The following is a 23,536-nucleotide window of genomic DNA, read 5'->3' on the forward strand; positions in this document are numbered from 1 at the left end:
CAGGCTGAGCAAAGATCAGGGTGTGCTGAACAAAGAAGCCCTCGGCCTGCTTCGTCTCGCCCATGTGGAGTCAGTAGCCCCTGGCTATGGTGGTCACACCAGCCCACTGCTCTGCCTCTGCTCTCCACATGCTCTGCGCTCCCTGCCAGCAGCCAGGAAAGCCTGTGAGGCTGCCCCGATGGTCACAGAGATCTCTGCTTTCCCCAGCTCCCACTTTTCCGTGCTAAAATGTGAAGCAGATAATGGACTTGTGTAGTGGCAGAGCTTTCACTGCAGCTGATGAATATACTCCTGCTCCCAGGAAGGAGAACGCTGAGCGGGGCTGGTTCCTGTCAGAGGTGAACACTACAGAACATTTTTTCAGTATTGCTTTCCTTCAAGAAACATACAGTGATTCTCACATGCTAACTGCTAAACTACATCTTAAAAAAAAAAAAAACAAAACCAAAAAAACCAAAAAAACACTACACACACACAAAAAAAAAAAACAACAAAGAAACAAAAAAAACCCCACCCAACAAACAAATTAAAACTATTAATAATATTTATTTCTTCTCCAGGATGAGACAGGAGGGGGGAAAGGGGGAAGGGATGAAGGGTTGGTGGGTTTTTTTCCTTTAAGGTACTGTGAACAGCAAGGAATGGAGCTATTTACAATCTTAAATGAATGTGCAGCTGTGTACAGTAGTAACTGGTAATAGACAAGAGACTATAAAGGGTGATGGGCTGGGGAAGGTGATGAGGGAAGAGAGCTTGGAGCATTGTGAGTGGAGAGAGGTGTTTTGGGAGCCCTGATGGAAACATTGGAATAAGGAAGAAGAATTGTATTGGAAAGGAGAAAGGTGGAAAGATAATGAGAATTTGGGAAGCAGGAAGGTAGTTAAACCTGCTCAGGGCAGCAAGAAGTAGAACGGAAAGTGAGAAGAGGAAATGAGATTGAAAAGCTTTCACTGATGCATGGCAGGCAGAGCACATAAGAAACTGAAAGGATAAAAATGAGGAAAACAAGATGATTACATGAATTTCTGATAAAGCTGAATGGCGAATATATATATTTCTTATATTTTGCTTATACACGTGTATGTGTATGTGCATGTGTGTGTGTGTGTTAAATGCAATAAGGCATTCCCTGTCTTTGAAATATTTCCTTCGTGGTAAGGGTCCCCCTTCTAGGGCTATAGATCGTGATAAGAAAAGCTATATAGAATAGACACTTCATGGCTGACTCCATCCCTTTACCTCTCCCTGCTATTCAACATCTTTCATTTCTGATGATAGTTTTGGCAGATTTGCATGATCATTATAGCTTCTGGATTTTTCATGTGTGTGCCAGTGCAAACCACTCCATGCTATATAGGGATAACTGGCTCTGACAGCCTCCAGTGAGGGTTTCTTTTCTCTCTCCATATCCTCAGTATGTAAATTAGATCGCTGTTAGATGTCTACAGATGGTGTGCAATTGAGGTAGATTACTTATGGACAAACAGTTCCTCCTTGGAACTATTGTCAACTTTAAGCCCCTTTAAAGAACATAGGGAGTTTGGAGAAAAAAATAGTATCCAAATTCAGGTCACTTTTCATTTTGGTTTTGCCAAGAAAAAAAAAAAAAACAGACAAGAAAATTGTACTGACAAAAACAGTCCTGGTTTGCTCAATCTGTATTGGGTTCTGAAAATAGATGGAGCATTCAGAGCTCTCCCATGCACCAACAGCAGGCAAAGTTCATTCATATCAGATTTTTCTCTCTTCTTCTCCCCTTTGGGCAGTATAATGTAAAAGCCAAGTAAATAGAAATAAAACTTTAAAAAGTCTGCAAAAATCCCCAGCAGTATTTTAGCAACCTTCATATACATCTCAAATCTGAAAATTTCTTTCTAAGCACTAAATGGATATTTGAGTCCTACAACCAACTTGCAATAGAAAAGAAACAACTGTTATGTCCTGGTAAAGGCTGTGACAAAGATGCAGAATCTTCACAAGAAGTCAGTGATATTTTGGGCTATATGATCAACTCTGCTCTTCAGAGTTCAAATGTGAAATGCATACTATCATTAGATCAGAAATCTAGTTGAGATATCCCTGCTCCAGTAACCTTTGAATCATTAGCTGTCTGCTCCACTGTGTCTTCAGACAATACCCCAACTTGATAACCTGGTTTCCCTTACCTTACTTTAGTCTTATTCTTTTTTTTTATATACATAGGCTTATATATTTCTATTTTATATACTTTGTTTAGAAACTTTGGCTACATAGTTTATTCATAAGTAATCACATCTTAACAGAAGAAATCTGAACTGATATGCCAAATGCTTCTTACACAGTCACACCCCAACGTAAATTATTTTATAGGCATAAAATTATGCTAAAGCAATGTTAGCAGCGTAAAGTCACTCACTCAGAATTGAGGGGGTACCAAAAATTATGTTACCCTCAACTTTATTTAGTCTTGTGAATTAACTGCTCTGTGTAGTGATATCCTTTCACAACATTATCACCAAGCGGAGTTTCCATAGGACTCCTGCTCCACTTGCACATAGGCTGCAGTGTGCCCTGGGAACGAGTTGGAACTCCATAGTGGACTTGCCTATTTTCTCCCAGCATCCTTGCTCATTTGTTGTGGGAAATCAGAGGTATGAGCTGAATGAAATAGGGGGCCAAAGAAAGATGAGATAGTCTTGTGATTAAGGAAGCTGAAGGGCCCCTAGAGATTTTAATGTAGTCCCACTTCTACCCAGAGTTCCAGCAAAATATTTGGCAAGTCACCAGAAATATTTGTATCTCTTGGTATGCTTCTCACTCTTTTGGGATGGTGGTGTTTTAAATTTTGGTCCTGGAATCCTATCAGTAGAAGAGCTGCTATCTGGCTAGTAGGAGTTAGCCTGCAGAACACTGCATGCTTCTTACTTTGATCTCGTCGAAACTCATTCTCCCACTTATGGAATACTACTCTGTACTCACAGAAGTGTTGAGAATGATTATTTATGAAACGCTAAAAAAAAAAAAAAACAAAACTATGGCAAAGCTGACATAGGAAAAGGCCTAAAGAATTCATTGTTCAATTAAAATTTGGGTCTCGTTAAGTACAAGTTGCTCGTTCACGATTTTCAAAGCAAAAGTGCGGCATCTGCAGAATCGGTGTTCTCTATGACAAAATATCCATTACTCCAACATTTTTCAATTGTTTCTCAGGGAAAATCTAAACAATATATCCCTTCAGCTTTAAACTGCAAAATGTGGAATGCTGTCTTAAAGGAATTGTAATTTGGGGCTGCATATGGTCCTATGCTAATAAATTAAGCAGTTGCCGGGAATGTTCCCAGACACTAAAATGTTATTGTCAGTATCATAAAATTGTAAAAATATTTCTTGGCATGACTTTGGCCTCGGCCAATCAGCACTTTTCCCAGACAATTACATGGGTCAGGGACCATCCCAAGTACGCAGTCAGCGTGTGGCTATCCTGTTTTGAAGGATAAGAGAGTTTAACAGCATGCTTGTATGCCATTCTGTGTCTGTTGGTCTCAGTTACAGACAGTAAGCTTGGCCCAGTCAGTTTACAAGTATAAATGTACCAATGAGAACCAGGGTCCCAAGCCAGATTACCTATCCAAAAATATCATTCATTTTTTTCTTCTGCCTAAGCACGTTGTTTTGTTATGGATATATGGAGTATCCCATGGAAAATACCACTTATTCAGAGGGTGTGGAACTTGAACATGACTCTCATGACATGGCAAACCACTGCAGGGTAACATGTTTTAATGTAGGTATTTTTTTTTCTGAGGGTTGAGGAAAAAGGGAGGCAAGACCAATTTGTGTAAACAGGTCCCACTGAAACATTTTGCTGCTAGGGCCCTGAAATGATTCATGAGCTGAAAATATTTGAAACTTCTGATTTACAAAGAATAATGATATTTAAATATTTAGTTATGATGTAGGATGGAAAATATTTTTGAAATATCAGCATTTCCTCTTTGTTCTTATTCTCCTGTAAAGAAAGATTTTCTGCACATAAGAGTGCATGAAGTAGGCTGTATCCAGTGTGATTTGGACTCCATAAAGACTTTCCACCCTGCTTTTTTTTCATTTTATAGTTGCGAGGTAAACATTGCGCAGGAGTGGGTAAGGGATGTGCAGCTACCTGTCTGCACACGACAAAGGGCAGTGATGGTCAAGGGTATGGAGATGTTCTGCTGCACACAGCCCCTGGATTGGGGTGTGTAAAATAAATTTTACCCCCTGAGGAAAAATTTATGTTTGTAAAATCTAGTAAGAGGATTGCCCGTGAAACCACAGCCAAAAGAGGAAGTTTTCAGTGACATTTCCCTTAGGAGCAAAATTGCAGAGAAGCCTACCCACTAGTGCAAAGGGAAGAGCGCAGGCAGTGTCCCTGGTTCCCACACAAAGAAATGTTCATTATTCCCACCACCTGTGACATCCATGACAAGGAATATGAGGAATAAGCTTTCATCTTCTTTCTTCCCATGAAGTCCAAAGGACTTCATCTGATTTGCAAGGGGGGGGGAAGCCACATGGCCTCTTGGGAAGCTCTGTTCAGTAACTGTAGTCATTTGTTTGGAAATCTTGCCTTATCTTCACCATTTCTGCGTGCTCAGTTATTCTCATCGCTTGATGAGGGATGCGGCATTCTCACCCTTGCTTTATCTTCTTTCTTGTGACTTCATGTTCTTCCTTAGTTTGCCCTCCAAGAGGAAGCCATCCCTTGAAGCAACCCTTCAAGCTAACTTCCCTTGTTGGTGTCCACCATAACAGCCATCCTCTTCCTCTCTTTGCTCCCTCAGTATTGCTCCCAGCAGCTGTCCTTTCAAGATTGTCTTCCCTTCATATATTCGCTTGGGCAGAATTTTTTCACAGCTGCCACCCATTCCTCAGCCTCACAATCCTTTTCACCCATGCTTTGTGTTGGTCCTCACTGTTCTCATTGCTGGTGGCTATCCTTGGCATTTGTCCTTCCTCCCGCCTTCCTCAGCACTGACCCCTCAGACTGCCCATTACATTTGTAGTTCCCCATGGTCCCCTCCTCCATTGCCAAGGTCATATTCCTCAGCAGACCTTTCCCTGCAAACTGATGCAGTTTTCGAACAAGCTTGCGCAAGCTCTCATCAAGCTCGCCTGTCCTTTCTGGTACCTGATACCATAATCGCAAGATGATGCTGGGCTGCAGCTGGGCATGAGCAGATGCTATCAAAGCACTGTGGGGTCATCTGCCATGACAAAATATGCTGGAGAGAGAAGTTCTTCCTCATTGGACAGGCACCGGCAGCCTCTTCCCTGGTTCGGATATCCCACCCGGTGCAAGTGACAGATGGGACTCACTGAGTGAGGCAACTATTACACGCCCTTTTCTGTCCTTATGTCTTCAGATGCTATGGACAGAAACAAAATAGATTATAAGGTATGACTCAGGCTTTGTTTGCTCTATGCTGTCCAGCCCAGACCTAGAAGTTTGCAAGTGCTATAAAGCATGATAATCTTTCCTTCTTTCTTTTGCTTTCCCTACCCAACTAAGGGACAGACTGTGGGCACTGAGACATTTGCGGGAGGCATTCATGAGTTATTTTTACTCTCAGTCATGTCTTCTATTGGAGACATACCATGGACATATATAGAAATTAGAACCTTTGCCAAAAGAATTTCATTCTTGGGAAAAAGACGCATCTTCCCTCCTGCGTGAATAGGCCTATTAATTTTTCAATTGCTGTTTCTAAGCACATATAATTTAGAATATTTTTTTTTAAAATATCTATTACTTGAAATTAGACTTTATCCTGCCGTTCTGACCAAAAAACCTGTAGATGTCACACACTTGTCCGAAACCCACACAGCTCTCTGACATCTTGTGCTCACTTCTCTGGTTAGGTTGGTACTTCACACATTGCAGTGCAGCATCAGAGCCTGTGCCCGGCCGCGCACCCCAGTGCGCCTGCTGTAACAGGCCAGCCCAACTTCATCTGATCCATCATCTAGCTGAGCTTGGCTCATGAGGCCACACAGCAGGAAGGAGATCTCAGCTGAGGAAGGGTGCCACTGAGGGAGGCCTTACGCTGGAAGACTCCCCCACTGAAGTCAAAGTCCCCAGCTGCTGTCCTGCCAGGTAACTGGACTTGCCAGGCATGTCCCTGGCACACAGGACTGTCTCACAGGTGAAGTATGAAGAACTTTAGAGAGCTGAAGTTAATCATCTCCAGACTGGAGGAAATGCAAGGTGCTGCTGTCTCAGGCCTGAACTACGAAATAAACTTTTTCATTAGCACCAAAAAGAGACTCTGCTCAACGGTATCCCACTGTGACCGCGTGCTGCTACCAGCCAAGTGGTGTGGGCTGAAATCACAATTGGTAGGTCTCCATTAGTAATTTACTGTAGAACATTGTTGTTCATTAAAATGATCCCTTTTGTCCCCGGAGAAATAAAAGATATCTTCCCCCTGGCGTTCCTCAGTTGTTAACTAACATAAGGGAATTCAGGCCTTTGCCAGGGCCAGCCTGAGCTTTTCTCAAAGGCAACATGTAAAAGTTGCCTGATCTAAATGGTGCAAAGTCCTTGGTTTTGGGACAAAGGGCAGTCCTGCACATTAGCAGAGCAGCTGATACAGTCTCTGGTATTTATGTTAAAGAAAAGGAGCTGTCTTATGAATGTGTGTGTAGGATTATAGATATCAGCAACTTATGCTGGTCTATGAATAGTAGAGTATTAATTGCTGTGCTGCTTTTTTCTAGTCTATATCCTGGGGCTTTCATGAGTAAGGCTGTGGAAACAAAAGGTGCCTTCTTACTATCCTAACTGGTATGCTTAGACAGGTTTCCAGGTATCAAAGTCTTCTTGTGTTACTCTCTTTTCATCTTCATATAATGAAGTACACGAGAAGAAAGCTGGTGTGTTAAAAAGCCACCAGCCACCACCCAAACTGAGGTCACTTGGCCATACGCTTAAATCAAGAAGTTCTACAACGAAGTGAAGTTTGCTTGTGCCCCCTTATTTCAGCTCAGTGGTGAGCAGGGACTTTGAGATGATCTTTCATTGCCAGACCACTTGCTGGTTTTCCTGCAGAACCCTGCTTGTCCAAAACAGACAAGGAAAATCCCCCCTGGTCCAGCAGCTCGTGATCTTGTTTCTGGCACCCTAAAGCTGTTTTCAGCATTTCACTTCTCCACTTTGCATTATTTTAATGTAATGCTTTTGCACGTTAGGAAGATTCCCCACCTCTTCTTACAGAGCACTATCACTCCAGGTTTGAGGAACAGCAAGCCCCCCACCCCGAAAAGGTCTTTAAAATGTAACCTTAAGTCTAATTTACTGTTTCTGTCCAAGATCCTGGAAAATTGCACTTCGGCTGTAGTCACACCTCAGTGGGAACGCCAGTTTCAATCCATTTCAGAGAGGGCTTTGGAACCCTTTCGGAGCCCCAAAACTGCTTTGCCAGCTGTTTCCTCCCTGCTGGAAAGCTGTGACCATCTCTCACCCGTAATTCTCTTGGACTCCTCCGCTGCTTTTGACGTGGGGGCTGGGCAACTTCGCTCTGATCGTTTGGTGACTCACGCAGATCTGGTGCTGCTCTTTGCAGATCTGGTGCTGTTCGCGAAGGGAAGGGTTTTGAATGTCAGCCTTCTCCGTCATGTTTTTGTCTAAGAGTTCACGCATTTGGGAATGTCATCACTGTAGTTATTTAAACTCTTTGGGGTGAGCATCTATTCTTGGGCCCCATGCTGTATAATAACTTTAAATATGCTGCTTTGGGGTGTTGTTTTCAATTGCTGCACTTTCTTGTGTCGGTGCTATGTAGCTGCAGCTCAGTAATTCTGCCTCTTACCGACAATGCAACCTCGGTGAGAGACTGTGGCCTGGGATCTCTCTCGGGGGAGACCTTGCAGAGGTCACACACGAATTACAGCCGAGCATCAACAAAACCCAAGTTGCCATTCTGAGTCCCTGTAAATACTCATCGTGATTATATATTATCACCCACTCTATCCTTTCAAAGGACGTGAATGTATTTTCAAGCATTTATCAATTAAGCCTCAAAATATCTCATTGAGATACTGCAAATTAGGTGATAAAGGGATCAATTTACCTAACACTGATATGCACTTACTTCAGAAATCAAATAGCACATCACAGCTACTCAACAATGCATATTTAAATCCCTGAATGATGGACTATAGCCACAAATGAGGAAATTAACTCCTGCACTGCAGCGCCGTCTGGTTCATTTAGCAACAGCCTCAGCCAAGAGTTTTTGTACGTGAACTCTCTGTGGGAGAAAGGACCCACTGAGTACAGGAACCCCCAAGTGTAGGCATGTGAAATGCGTGGGAGACAAAGCCTCAGGCTGTGTAGGAATGTGAAATATATGGGAGAAATAGCTTTATTTCTGCCAGTCTTATCTCTGGTGGATGAGTACACCCCAGATCTACCTGTCAATTGGTTACCTAAAGTCTCCTCTCTGAAAACTGCCTTCCTCTTTCAATGTTAAGACTACAATGATTGAAAAATTGTGCTACCTTAGATTGCATTGTTCCTTCTTTGATTCCTCTAAAATCAGCAGTAAGCTAGATTTCAACTGAAAACTTATAAATAGAAGTATATACAAGATACTGGGAGGTATACATGTATAGTTTATAGAGATATATACACATATGCATACTCCTATACATAATATAAATATAGACACATATACGTATGTACATATATATTTTATGCATTTATATATGAATGATTTGGCATATATTTTGCTCCACAAGGGAGGTACATTTACGTCCTGTACACTGAGTGGAGTACTCAAGTGTTTGAATTTGGCATTGTTGATCTCTTTTCTTGAGGTTGCCAGAAATCAAGGGAAAACGTGGCAAAGAGGGGACAAATGGTTTTGTTTATGGAGCAAGAAGAAAAAACTTGCTGCTTTTAAATTTTAAACTGTCATTGGGGAGGGGAGCAGAGAAAGTACTCTCACTTCAGAAAATGTCAAAATTTAAGAGCCTGGCAGCCAGAGCTAGTAGGATGTTTTCTTTTGCTGCGGTAACAAGGTATTCTAGGGTTCCAGTTTCCCACTGTTTGCAGAAAAAATCTGTAGCAAAACACCTACAGAAGCTGTGAGCTTCAAGAAAAGCTAGACGTGGTCTTCTCAGGACTTTCAAGCTTTGTGCAGAAAGCACAATGACCATACTTTTATGATGCTTCACAGGAGGGCCATCCTACATTTGTAAACCCAAGAAACCCAGGCCTCACAGCAACTGTTTAGACGAGCTGGCAAAAAGTCAGGCAGATTTCTGACAGAAATCCTTTCTGTGACTTATTGGCAGCTCATTAAATGGTATTTCTGAGAGATATTTCTGTTTCAAAGAATTGACAACTTCTGACGCAGGCATGTTTCATTGGAAAATTCCCAACTGCTTTCCCATTTTCTTCTTGACAATTATGATAATATGACAATTTCCTGGTTTAGAGCCCTGATCGTCTTTGCACCAGGGTGAATCAGGAGTAATGTTATTGAAGTCATTGGTTTTACACTAGCAGAAAATTGTTATAGAGGGAAACTGAGGCTCTACTCTCACTTTAGACTCCTGGATGAATGTCTACAAGGTATTCTTTCTATCATTTAGAACTATTGGTAAATATGGTCTTTAAAAAAGCATAATTTAGAAATCAGATTTCATGTTCTGTGACTTTGGAGTCTCATTACAACAATTCTTCCTTGATTCTCTGCTAATTGATCAGTAGGTTCTTGTTTATGCATAGTGCAACTGCTACCATAGATTTTTGGCTAGGTCTAGGCCAGCATACTGCTTTATCTGCATCTTGGTGACAATGCTGCTTCAAAAGTCATTTTAATTGCGTGTCTGCCTAACCATCTTCCTAAGCATCTTCCCAACTTGACTGCATTTATGTTAATACCCTGAATACCAGGAAAAGGAGCTCTATTATTTGTATTTCTTAGGTCAGAGAAGAAAAATATGCTCTTTTTTAGGTGATCCATCGCTCACTGATGCTGATAGCAATCAGGTTATTGACTGCTGAGCAGTGAAGACCTCTTGCTTGTCACTGTCATGGTTCCTTTCTTTTGTATTACTGAAATGCTCAGTGAAGCAGAGACTGGGTCTTCAGCCCAGTGCTTATGCTGTGCACGTGGGGTGTCAAAAGCCAAGGGGTTAGGCTTCTGTGCAGCAGAAAGTGGGGTGGCTTTCCCCTGAGAAGTTCAGATGCAGGCACCTGGAGCAGAGGACTAGAGCATCATAACCCAATGACTTGGGCATTCATCTTGGAGGTCAGTGACTTCAGATCAAACCTCTGGCTTGAACCAGAAAGAACAATGATATTTTTCCCTGGCTCCTAAGTGTATTCATTAGCCACCAAGTTATTGGTTGGTTTTTGAAAAAAAAAAAAAAAAAATTACATCCTTCGTTGACAAGAAGTTCTACGTTCAGTCTGAAAAATCAGTCCTCTCAACACTTAAAAAACCAATAATTTTTTTTAAACTTTAAAAATTATAACATTTAAAAAGAATAAACTTAGAGCTTGCTTTTTTTTTTTTTTTTTAAATCTGAAATTTCCCAGCTGGTTCTGCTCCACTCAAAACACACACATCCGGGAGGGGTAAGGTCTGAACAATCCTCTCCCAAAACCAAAGGTAACACCAGGTTGTCTTGCATTTCTCAGGCTCTGCTATATTTTCTTCTGGGGTAGAAATTTTTTAATTTTTTTCAGCTGTGGGCTAAGTTTTTTTATACCAAACACCAGTCTCAAATGGATAGGCCTATAACTGTTTGGCCACTGTGCAGAACATCATGGTGGAAAAAAATGATGCAGTAAATCCTCCTGGAGATTTTGAAACAAATAGATTTGAAAGGTCCCCTGTTCTCTTGCAGGGTTTAGGTCCAATATAGTGCATTATAGAAGAGCACAGTAGAAGAAATAGGTTGCTTTGGTCCTGTGTGAAAAATCTACCCAGAATGGATATGTGTAATAAGGCTGCTAACAATTTATTCACCATTAAGTCTTTGTATTCCAACTTAAGGTTTCTTATTAACTGATGCCAAGTCCTGGAGATAAGATTTCCCCTCTCCTTTCATTTTTCACTGTGAATACCTGATAATCTGGTGCTTTACAGAAACCTGTCTGGGTCCCCAACCTTGGACAGCTTTTGTGCTCCACTGTCAATTCCTCTGAGTGTTATACCTGTTATGCATGAATGCTGTAATTTTATAGCATGACCTGCAGACAGGAACAGAGGCAACTGGAACCTATTAGACCTTGAACTTCATTTTCTGAGGACCTGCAGCTCCTGTTGAAGTGGTGCGTGTTGGCAATTTCTGAAAATGAGACCCCCCTCCCCCACCTTTTCATAAGAAATTTTGACAAAAGCCTCTGGGGCTGAAGTATTGTTGCAGGAAGGCTGATAGTTAATAAACCTTGTCAACCCTGCCTCATTCTTCTAATCACATCTTACAGTGTGTTTTGGTTTAGTTTTTAATCTCATCCGTTCTCTCCTCTCTCACTCTGCCTGTATTTTTAGCTTTATGACTGAAAGCCCTTGATCGGAAATGCATACACATGCATCACTTGCAGAAAGGTGAAATGTGCTTCTACCACTATTTTTTTAATTTACAGTACATACTACTTTTTTCTTTCCAGGAAAGCTTCACTGTAAAACATTGCCCTGTCTTCACGAGTGGAAAACAAAGCTTATTTGTCATAGACACGCAAATGTTTCCAAAAGCAGATTGTTTCTTTTAATAAGGAACAGACGCACCCAATTTTGTCTAACTGCTGCTCAGGACGCAGCCAGCATGAGTCCTGGGAAGTTGGAGGATTGAGTTCTGTGGTTTAGAAAGTCCACTAGCAGAAATCAATACAGCTGCAATCAATCCAATGACGTTAATTACTATTAGATGTAAATCAGGAGTTCATATTCTCAGTCCCCTTCTTTAAACCCTGGGAAATCTTCCTTATATTAATCAAAGTTAATATAAGAAAGTAACCTGTGTGTCTTTATATACACACTTAGTTGAGATAACAGTTTCACCTGAGTTTTATTAATAAGTCTCATAAATAGAACACTTGCAAAATACAGGGCTGAACTTACAGGCAGCATTGCACATGCAGTAATAGATTCTGTAATTTTAAAATGTGATAAAGAAATACCTGTAGACAACTGATTTAATACAAAATAGTAAGATCTATGAAAGCTAGAGGATTTCTTGATTATGCAATGCATTTATGAGTGTGTCAGATCACTGTCAGTGCTTGAGCTCCAGAACAGCTCAGTGGAGTTCTTTTGCAATGCCTACAAGAAAGGTGTATTTCTTTAGCTTCAGCTGCAGCAGATTTTGTTTTCCACTTTGGTCAGCCTGTGGCAAGCCAGCCGAAATAACAACTACTGCAAATGTCTGCATCATTGACGTTATCTTTGGACATCTATAATCAAACTCATGACTTTAGACAGAATAGTAAATGAGTTTAGCAGTTTAATATAGATGCTGCAAATCTGTACCCTGCTGAGCTGTTTGGTCCTGCCTGAGGGCCCCGAGTCCAGTGAGTGCTCACAGCCACCGTGCTATGGGACAAAACAAGCTTTACTTGCTGCCTTATTCAAGAGCCACCATGCAGTTGGAATAAAAAGGTCACGCTAAAGTGAAAGGGTCAGGCTAAATGCGCATGTAAATTACTCTTTCCCTGAACAACAGGCTTAAGCCAATAAGAAGTTTCCCTACATGTGTGTTCTTTGGTGCCACTAAAAATCAAGCTATTAATCTGTCTCTGAAAAAAACAGCTGTTGATCTTCTACTCAGTTGAATAACTAGTTCATACAGATGTCGAGATGAAAAAGACAAAAATATGAGCGGCAAAGTCAGCACAACTTGGGTGGAAAATATAGGGAGAACCAAGGGCAATTGTGGAAATGTTGCAGAGCGGTTTGCTAGAGCATGAAGCAAAAAAATGGTCTATCTTTTCATATTCACTGTTGAATGTACACAGAGACATTAAAAGATCTGATGGCTGCAATCTGCTCTAACCTTTTATCTCCAAGGAGTGATCTAATAACTCACTCTTGGCTGTACCAGTTATGAGTTATCACTTTGCTCACTCGTGAAGATGAATGTAAATGTCTTTATTGCTCTCAGCCATCCTGCATTCTGTAATTCTCTCTGTGTGTGAATAAATAAGCTATGTTATTAAATTAATAATGAAATTTGGCTTCACTTAAGTTACAGCAGGGGTTGTATTTTTCTTTTTCCCTCTTTTTATTAGTAAATGAGAATTTGTAGCTGCATGAGTGTTAATCATGAACTACTAAGTGCCTACCCGCATCCTGTCTGTATGCTGATGCAAATGAGCTGATAGGAAATTATATATTGTAGATTATAACTTTTTTGAGAAAAGTAAAAGCCTGTATTTCATACAGGAAAGGAAACTAAATCTCGATTGCACTTCTGCAGCAAGTATACAGCAGAGGCTTTTTCCTGTAAAAAATAAAACTGTTAAACCATTAAATATGGGTTTTAGTATAGTACCAGTAAATTCCACAAAAGTGGTCATTACAGCATTTAATGACTGATTTGATGTAACATTAGCACATTAGCACACTCAAGAGTTTGCTTGGGGTCATTAAATAAGTGTGTTATTAGCTGTTGATAATAACCAGTCTTACGTGCATTATTTGATAATATATACCTTGCGTATATCTCATATGCAGCTAAGCATAAAGGCAAGACTCAGTGGAAAACAGATCGCCTAATTCTATCAATTTTTCATACTTCATAAATCGAATTTTAACACTGTAGTGATTCTGGTGCATACTGTAATTAGGAAAGACAATCAGTCTTTCTATATTTAAAACGTGTCTCTGTTCCTGGAGTTTGAAACGGAGGATTATATTCCAAATATATTGCTGGTGAAGAGGTAGTCCTTTCCCCCACGCTAGCACCTTCCCGCTGTCGCCCTCACCCCAAAACACTTCACTGAAGAAGGAAAAATGTAACTGTTTTGACTGTTAGCCAGAAAGTCCTCTCCTTTCAGAGCAAACTCACTTTTTCTGCATCAGGCATGTTGTTCTTGCATAGAAATTAATTCCTGTGCAAGCCCAGCTCTCAGTCGAAGAGGTAACATGAGGCAACACGTCTGAGCACCTCCGTGCAGCCCCGGCGCAGGGAGGGCGAGGGGGCTGAGGCGGGGGGCTCGGGGCGCAGAGAGGCTGCCCGGGGCGGTGGGAAGCTCCCCGAGCGCTCCGCTGGCTTCCACGGCTGCTCCTCACAGCTGAAGTCCCCCGCTTCGTCCCCCGGCTGCTTGGTTTTGGCAGGAGAAAGCCCCTTTCGCCACGTGGGAAGGCTCTTCTGCGCGCACCTGGGGAGGCAGAGGCGAAGGGGAGGCTCCTTTCGAGGGACCTTGTTTTACTCCTGCCTTTTTGAGGAGGAGGCTCCTGTTTTGCAAACTGCTTATACTGGATGAAGCCCGGCTGGTTAATTTCTGCAGTTTTTCCCCAAGGCCATGTTACTGCATAGTTCTCCCACGGGGTTTACTTGCGTGGCTCGTTCCAGTTTCAGAGAGATGACTGATTCTGCTGAAGGTACCGGTGCATAAAATTGGAGTGCCGGGAGGACCAGTGACATCTCTAGGATGAGAATGGACTTTTAAAGTGCTATCAGAATGATTCTTTCACTTAACAGACAACTTTCCGCAATACCTCTGCTCAACTTTTGCACTAATATCAGGCCATGAAGCTTGCAACAAACAGTCTAGCAACAAAGACAAATAAGTTTCAGCTACTGAAGTCTTAATATTACGACAGGTGTAAGAAATAAACATAAACATCTACAGAGTTTATGTATTTACAGTCTAAAGTAGCAAGGCATAATCTGTCTTAAATGCATACACCTTTAAACTGTCCCCATTCAATGCAGTGGCAAAACTTTCTCTGATGTCAGTGGTATAGGATCAGGTCCCGTGTTTTAATACCGCTGCAGCACCTAGCTTGTCTTTAGGATTGTAAAAAATGGCATTTAAGAGTTTTAGCGTAACTTGTCAAGAGAAGAGACTGGCATTCCCAGTGTGCTGTACTCCTCCTGTCGAAAGCGGGTTGTCTCCTTTGCGCTGCATCCTGAGCCAGCTCAAGGTTTTTCGGAGCTGTGGGGAAGATCAGTTTGTGCTGTGAGGTGTGGGGGGAGCTGGAGAGGAGGTTGGGGTTAAGCTGCTGCTCCCAGGAGAAGTAAGGGTGAGGGAATGACAACTGAGAGAGAGCTGGGGCAGGAGTGAGACCTGTTGCTCCCACTGCGAGTGAGGGGAGAATGGGTTTCTGTGAGGAGATGCCCCATGCCCACCAATACCCTTGACTTGACTGTCACAGCAGGACAAGCCTATTTTCCAGCGCAGTGATGACCACTCTCACCAAAGGTGTTTCACTCTTTTGGATAATTGCCTGCTCAGCCCGCTCCGCAAGCTGACCCTGTATCATATCTGCATGGTTTCTGCCAAGACTGCCTTCTTTCCTTTACAGTTGTCACCCCACAGCCAAATGTATCTAGAGCTTTAGGTATTTGGTTGTCATTTTTCTTCCAAAAGCTCTTTGATGCACAGCTGCAGTTACACTGCTCTGCGTGTCAGACTTTCTGAACATGCAGGGAGAGATTAAACAAAGAGTGACCCCATGGAAGAAATGCACCCCTTAACAAGAAACTCAGTGAACAAAGTGGAGCCTACTTTCCCACAGCATCAGATCTCATGGTCAGCTTCCTCCGCATCTAATAAGGCGTGGGTGCCACCTGAAGATGTCTCTTCAATGGAAGGAGCCATTTTTCAATCAAATGTTTCTGCCTTGTTGAATTCCAGTGTTGAATAAAAGGGGAAGTTACCTTGTAACTTTCCCCTCTGTGGGGATGCTGATAGAATCATTCTTCTCCCAGCCACCTGTTTTCATGTAACTTGCAGGAGCTTAATATCTTTGACAGCAGTTTCAACTTGATTTGACAGACCAGTGGTTTCAGAAAGTACTGGGGAGACGGACACAGAGCACACGCTCAGGTGAATGTGTAACCTCTGCTTCCATGGGGAACCAAGCGAAGGAGCACTCCTACAATAACAAGACTATTGTTTACCAAAACAAAAGTATAAGCTCATATAAAGCAGAATGAAACAAACATGCAGAACACCAAGGAAACAAAACCTTTCTCTTCTTCTTACAGAAGTGCTCAGGGTCGGTCTAGCGCTGCACTTTTTTAAGCCAATGAAAGTTTTAGGGCTTGTGAAATAGTTTTAACCAGCACGTTTTTGTTGTTTTTCTAATTTGTTTCTTTATGAAATGTCCATTTTCTTCTTTTCTTTTTTTTAAGGGAAAAGTGAAGACGGTGTCAACAACACATTAACTAATTCAAAATTCAAACTACGTTTTGAGATTCCCCAAATACTGAGGCTTTTTTCAGCAGCCAAAAGCTGAAGGGGAGAGAATTTTTCGGTTTGAAGAATTTTAGAAACTATTACTTTTAATTAAAAAGCAGGAGATTTGAGAGAAAATGAGAGCATTTTCACAAATACATAAAATAACTCCCAGTCAATTCTAACTTTTAAATGTATTTAAATGGGAGCAGAGAGTAAACCTGAGCACATTTTAAAATGGCCCTAAATGCAATTTAGGATTTTCTAGAATGGCCGTATCAGCAAAGCTGGTATGCAGAGCGTAGCAAGTTGATGTTCACAGACCAGGAGTTTGCAGGAGTGTAATGAGGGACGCCCTGCACGGGGGGCATGAAAGAGGCCAATGTTGAGTTTTATGGTACGCCTTTCTAGTTTGATAATACTGAGCAGCTTGTCGCTGTTGCGTACTCAACACTGGGTGCACAAGTCTTCAGCAGTTTTGTTAGTAGGCCATGCTGTTGTACCATTGCTTCAAACATACAAAACGTACTCTGTTGTCTGTCACACTGTTTGACCAAACTGGAAGTTACATAGTTAACGGCCTAAATGCTTAGCTGTGGTCTCCACTTTAACCAGCCACTGTATTTTATCTTTAGTGCACTGTGCTGTGTTAGCAACAGCGTTTCTATTAAGTTAATTTGGGTTTGAGTGGTTTCCGTTCATACTTGTGCAGTCTGGCTAATATCTCCATGAGCTGGTCTTTGATTAATCTTGTCAAATACATCCTACCACCAGTGCATACCAAGTTCTCATAAAGTACTGACATATATTTGTCAGCAGATTCAAGTATTTTCTGTGCACATAGGCAGAATTTGGATCTCCTTGAGGTCATTTCATAATAGGAATGTAAAAAAAGCCCGTAAAGATGAAAACTGCAATTGCATACCGCCTATTAGAAAGAAAAAATAGCTGAAATATATGATGACCTTCAGTATCTAGACTGCAGATTAAGTAAATTTCCCAGCACATGAAAGAAATCATCTCTACTAATAACCAGAATACGGTTCTCCAAAATGTAAACACCACTGCTGGTCTGCTGGGGCAGAGTATAAAACAAAGGAGAGAAAGTAATTATGAGAGTAGTTACCCTTGTTTGTCAAAAATATCATACACTGAACTAGAATACAGTAGGTTGACATGATTGTTTTCTGGACGAGGCTGATGCCCAGCATCGGTGCACGTGGGTTCTCCGTCACAGAAAGAGCAGTGCTGGCTGCAGATCACCAAGTCCATCCAGCTCACTTCTATTCAAAGCCAGATGATGCCAGCACTAGATCGGGTCAGCTGTTGCTTTGTCTAGCTAAGCCTTGCAAAACTCCAGGGGCAGAGATTCAGCAGCCTCTCCTGCTAGCCTCTTCCTCTCCTGCACTACTCTCCTGGTGAAGAAGGTTTTTCTCCTAAACTGTCCTAATCCAACCCTCCCAGCCACAGTCTGTGACTGCCACCTCTTATTATACCATCTGCTGACAATGAGAGAAGTTTGGGTCAGACATCTTTGCTCCTTCTTTTCAAGTACGCACAGGCTCCTACCATATTGCTTCTTACCCTCTTCTTCACCAGACTTCATACCAGCTCCCTCCATCTCTCCTTGTAGGGCACATGCCCATGGCTCCTGCTCATCATGGTAGCTCTCTCAGGACTCTCTCCAATTTCTCCACATCCCTTTCAAGCTGGGAGGCCCAGGACTGGATGCAGCATGCCAGGGCAACCTCACCAATGCTGAGCAGAGGGGGATGAGAGCCTTCCTCAGCCTGCTAGCCACCCTCCTCCTAAAGCAGCCCAGTGTCTGGTTTGCAGTGACAGTACTTCATTGGCTCATGCTCCACTTGACATCCACCGTAACCCCCAAGTCATTGTCTTTGTCCCTTCTCTCTGCTACTAACTTGTTGCTTGCTCTTTTTTGAGTCATTAATTCTATTTGCATGTGCTCCTTACCCATGCTGTTTCAGGGACTCTGTCAATTTGAAGTGAGAGCTCTGTGTAATCTCCAGGAGACTGTCTCACACTGTATGTTTGCACAGCACTCAATACAGTGGGGTCCCATAAGCTTGCTTATATTTATACTTGCTCATAAAATGGAAAGGTTTTATTTTCTATTGCTATTTTAATATACACATTAAATAAACTATAAGTTATCTCCCTATTTTAGGACACCAACAGTAAGAACCATACTGTGAGGGATGAGCATGATAAGAGTGTGAGGAATACAACAGATTCTTGTCCTGTTTTGAATAGACTTGAATCTGTGTAAATGTCCAAAGATTCAGTAATGGTGGAGTCTACTTCATTGACCTGGAAGTCAACTAATCACAGTCTAAGTTTACATTAGTAAAATACTGCCCAGGGCTGTTTCTGAGCACTGGAAAGCAATGATCTGTACTCTTGAGTTGTTAGGACATTTCCTTACATGCTTTTGCCTAGTATCCAATCCTCCCAAACAATTCCCAGCCAAATTTTGGGAGCTGGAATTTACCAGAAGCTATTCCTAACAGGTAATTTGTGGTCACTATGTCTTAGAGACTAAGAGAATTTAGTAGCATAAATCTGTAACATGTCATGTAGCCTAGGCACATTCAGTGCCTAGGCACAATCCTGAGCATGTTTAATTTACTAGTAGACACAGCCATACATGCCTGCCCTGTGGGATTATGTGGAACTCAAGTTCTGTATTCATACAACAGCAGTAATTAAGAAATAAATAACTTTTCTTCCATGACTGAAAAAGGTGAGTAAGGCCCATATTACTTGGAATGAAGCACAGATCAATAAAGTTATGCCAAACAAAATAAAACCTGTTAAGACATAGCAGAAATCATACCACTTACCATAATAAGCTTTATTCCTATCTCCATAATAGTAAAAAAGGATTCCCATGATTTAGAAATAAAGGAAATGTGCTGCTCTTTGCAAAACATATTTTTATGTCAGCTCATCTCTTTCATCAGCCTTTCTTCCTAAAAAAAAAAAAAAAGAAAGAAAAGAAAAAAGAGCCTGTCTGGAAAATTTTGAGCTATTTATGGCCTTTGAGCACCGGACATCTCTCCATCTCACTCACTCCCTGGTTCCCTCCATCCTGCTTCCCCCTTCACCACACCTTGTCCATACCGTTGCTGTCGAGGGCAGACAGCCTCCAAGCTCTCCCTTCTCTTTCCTTCTCTGCACCGACCGTGGCTCCCTGACTGCTTCCGCAACAGCACATTTTGAGTGGCTGAGAAGGGGGTTGCTCCGTCCTCTCTGAAGTCAGATCGTTCAAATTAGGAAGGGACCAACTGTGCATCAAGTGTCACTGTAGCAGTGCTGGGGTTGCAGAGCTCAGCCTCCTGCTGCTGCAGTGACAACAACGAGCTTTTTAGGCTCCATTATAGTTTTCTGTGAGCATATACAGCCATCTACCAAACTACATCACCTCACAGGATTTTCACCTCTCTTTTCTTCTTCTACTTTTTTTTTTCCATTTCTTTCAAATCATTTTTACAAAAATACATAGTAATGTGGATGACATTGACGTTTTTTAAGGGTTTATGACTCAGAAAAAATATCCATAGTCGATGTTTCTTCTCTTGACATAGCTATAAGAAATAGCTCAGCTCCTGAAAGGTGGAGAGGCACCATGTTAGCATCCAAGAAGGAATCACATGTAGATGGGGGGATGTGTGCTGGTGTGGGCAGAGGGGAATTGGAACATGTAGAGCAGGAGGAAGGAAGTGAAAAAGCAGCAGTAAGACACTGTCACAGAGGCAGGTGCACAAATGGAAGAAAACAGCACTCTGAACACAGTCTAGTGACAAAAGTCCAAGAAAAAAAATCTACAGAATTTATTTTGGCTGTGGTGTGACCTGAGAGGAGCTCAGAAGCGTGAACTGTCTCCTGTGGCGTGATTTGCCCCATCACCCTACTCGTGAACAGGGCTCTGAGCAGTTTTTGTAAATCAAAGAGATTGAATCACAGTTACCCAATTCTACAAAACACTTAAGCCAAATTAATACATTCAGTGGAAATTCAGTTAATCTCTGCACTGAACAGCTACAGTTCCCTCTATTCTATTTCCCAACTATAATGAGTCAGTGTAACCCCTGACTAAAATGGAGCACAGGAGATGTAGTCAAGCCAGACACACCAACACATCCAAGAGAATAGGACTGCGTGATTTAGAATTACAATTTGCACAAACCTCTGCGGCAGCTCAGAGAAGCAGAGTTAAGTTGTCACTCCATGCAAAAACCGAGATCCCTAACATATTTAAATGAAAGAAAACTTGCGGAGTTCCTCACTTCCACTTTTAGTCTCTATTTTGACTTTTCATTGTAATTCAGGATGGAAACGGTATCCAAGCATTGGAATGGCCTGCAGAAAGGGCTCATATTCCAGCCTCCCTACTGCCTAGTGTTATCCTACCCGGTGCTAGAGCAGCTGCAGCTTGGGCAATGAGTAGCCCAGAGTGCTAATAACCAAGTCCTTTCCCACTTAACTGAATGTCTAAAAGTGATAATTCAGTGGTTCTGGTTAAATACTTTAAATTACTTTATATTTGCTCTCAAAGAGGCTTTAAAAGAAGATTAATGATGTATTCTGTGTATGCATTATCTTTAGTAAAGATAATGTGGCATGTGTTAGTAGTACCGTTCAGGACTGTTGTCACATTCCAACTTGCTTCAGCGGGTGTTGTCAGAGCTGTGCGAATGTTAGCAGACAGGTTGTCGAGCCAAGAATTTACTTCTAGACTTTATTATTTTTCTTTTCATTCGTGGTTTATCATTTTTGAAAGAGCAGTATTTGCTTCTTCCATCAGTCAAAGTTCTCTTTCTTTTTTTTTTTTTTTTTTTAGTTTCAGGAAGCTTCTTTATTGGACTTTGATGAGATCAGACTTTCTTCAGAGCCCTTAAATTGGTTGTCAAGGTAGTGTCTTATTCAGTAATATGCAAATGCACAACTTCAGTCTTGCTTTCAGTGTGCACGTATATAAATTTTTTTTTCAAGCACCTCTCTAATAATCTAGAAACACCAGCCAGCATAGTTTATCAGAAAAACTGATTAAGTAACCTATCTAGTATACTTCAAGTATTAAAAACTAAGTCACACTCAATCAAAGCCTCTTAGAGGAAGTTACTTCACTCATTTTAGTGCAAAGAAAACCGATCCCATCCATGTCAAGGAAAAAAATGTGTAATATTGTGTTTCAAAATCAGAATAAAAGTGATTTTTTTTTTCTTTTTTTTTCCCCCCGATAGAGCCATGTAAACAGTATTGTAGCTCACCAGCTCACAGTGCAGGGCCCAGAATGGTATTGATGAAGTTAATGGGTTTTCAATAGACCCTCAGAGATTACCCTCTGGAGTTCACTAGGTGAATTACTAAAATTGTATGACTGTCAGCACTTTTGAGCTGAAAGCGCAGTGTATTTAGATGCAGTGTAATAGTTTTAAATAGTACATTATGTATCAATACAATACCAAAATGGAAACAGGAGAAAAAAACCACTAGTGATAATACCCTGTAGGATATACTTTTACATTTCGATCTGAGAGACATCATTTGGCTTTTTGAAAATGCTATAATGTCTTCATTTATGAAGGTTCTCTCTGACAGTAGCAGCTAATCTGCATCTGGGCATAGATGTGGCTGATAGTTTCATAGTTTGCATGAAGTCATGGTGATGATTAGTCAACATAAAGTTTGGCGGTGTTTTGTCTTCTGGGGAGGTTCATGAGAAAGGTACCAATGGGAAAGCCTTAAGCATAAAAAGGAAATATCAAAAAGATATTTTAAGTGGTGTCATGTAGGAGACAACAGACATAGAAAAAAAGCACATTAACAAACACTGGCAATGTTGCATCCACCATTGTTAGCAGTTACAGGAACTGAAAGGCACAAATTAATTAGGTATTGAGTTCTTCCAATTTCCGTTAAGAACAACCATTGATTTTTGCTCTGCTCCTTACTGACAGTAACTTTGTAGAGAAGATAACAAAGGGCTACCACATTTGCCTTCTTTCTGCTCCCGTTCTCAAGAGAGGGTTTAGCCAAATAAATCTGGGGTATATTTGCCTACCATCGTAGCCAAGGCTGTGCTGATTGAACATCTTGGGGGGAGGTGGGGTGAGAACCTCACGCCCCGAGTCTGGGCAAGTAAAGAAGGGAAGAGGCAGACGTAGCACACCTGAGCATCAGTGACAGTGCTTGCTGGAGGGGAAAATTAAGCACTGGTCTGGGAACAAGCTATAATTTTAAGAGCCTGTTCTACGGAGTCTAACTTACTACCTCTAGCATAGACCTGCACACAGCAGGCACAGCACTCATTCTGTACTTTTTCTAGGATGGATGTTCAGTTTTGAAGCTAAGATATTAAAATCTTGCATTGTGTCTTCAGTGAATAGGGAAAGCGTGCTTTTGCACTGAACTAGCTTTCCCACATAAAATCCTGCAAAGGACAATGCAAAAGAGTAGAGATGTAAGTTCGTATTTCATCACTGCTATCTACATGCTATGAGGAGGAAACAATTTAATGTTGGATTACTGCTTTGAGAATGATGGGGGGAATTCTTAGCACTGTAACCCTGTTAAAAGGTGGGGGAAATTACACAAAAAGGAGGGAAAAAGGCGTAGAGGAATTCATATAGTAGATGTTGGTTTTGAGATTAAATTAAATCTGAAATTTCTGATATTTTCAAAAGCAAATATTTTCTAAAATATTTTCTAAAATATTTCTGATTTCTGAAAAATTTCTGATATTTTCTAAAAACATGCACGTATGAGGTTTGAATCTAGACCTGTTGTAAATATTTTGTTTTCGGCCCTCAAAATCTGCCATTCCGCTCTTATACAGCATATTGAATTATATCATTTCTTGTTTATTTTTCTTGATATCTAAATTCTCCTAGAGAAACAATCTTACCATCATATAAAATATGTATCTCAAGCTGGGCTAGATTCTGATGCTCTGCTTCATGCCAGTAAGAGTTCATATGCACTTAGTGCACTAATAAAGACAAAAGACCTCCTAAAATAATAAGGGATTAGAATCCAGCTCAGGGCAAGCCCTTCATCCCTCCTTGCATAAAAGCCACCAACACTCAGTATGTTCCAGCAAAACTCATATGAAACACTATTCTCAAGTCC

Source organism: Aquila chrysaetos, chromosome 18 (assembly GCF_900496995.4).
Source record: "Aquila chrysaetos chrysaetos chromosome 18, bAquChr1.4, whole genome shotgun sequence".
In the NCBI taxonomy this organism is placed as follows: Eukaryota; Metazoa; Chordata; class Aves; order Accipitriformes; family Accipitridae; genus Aquila; species Aquila chrysaetos.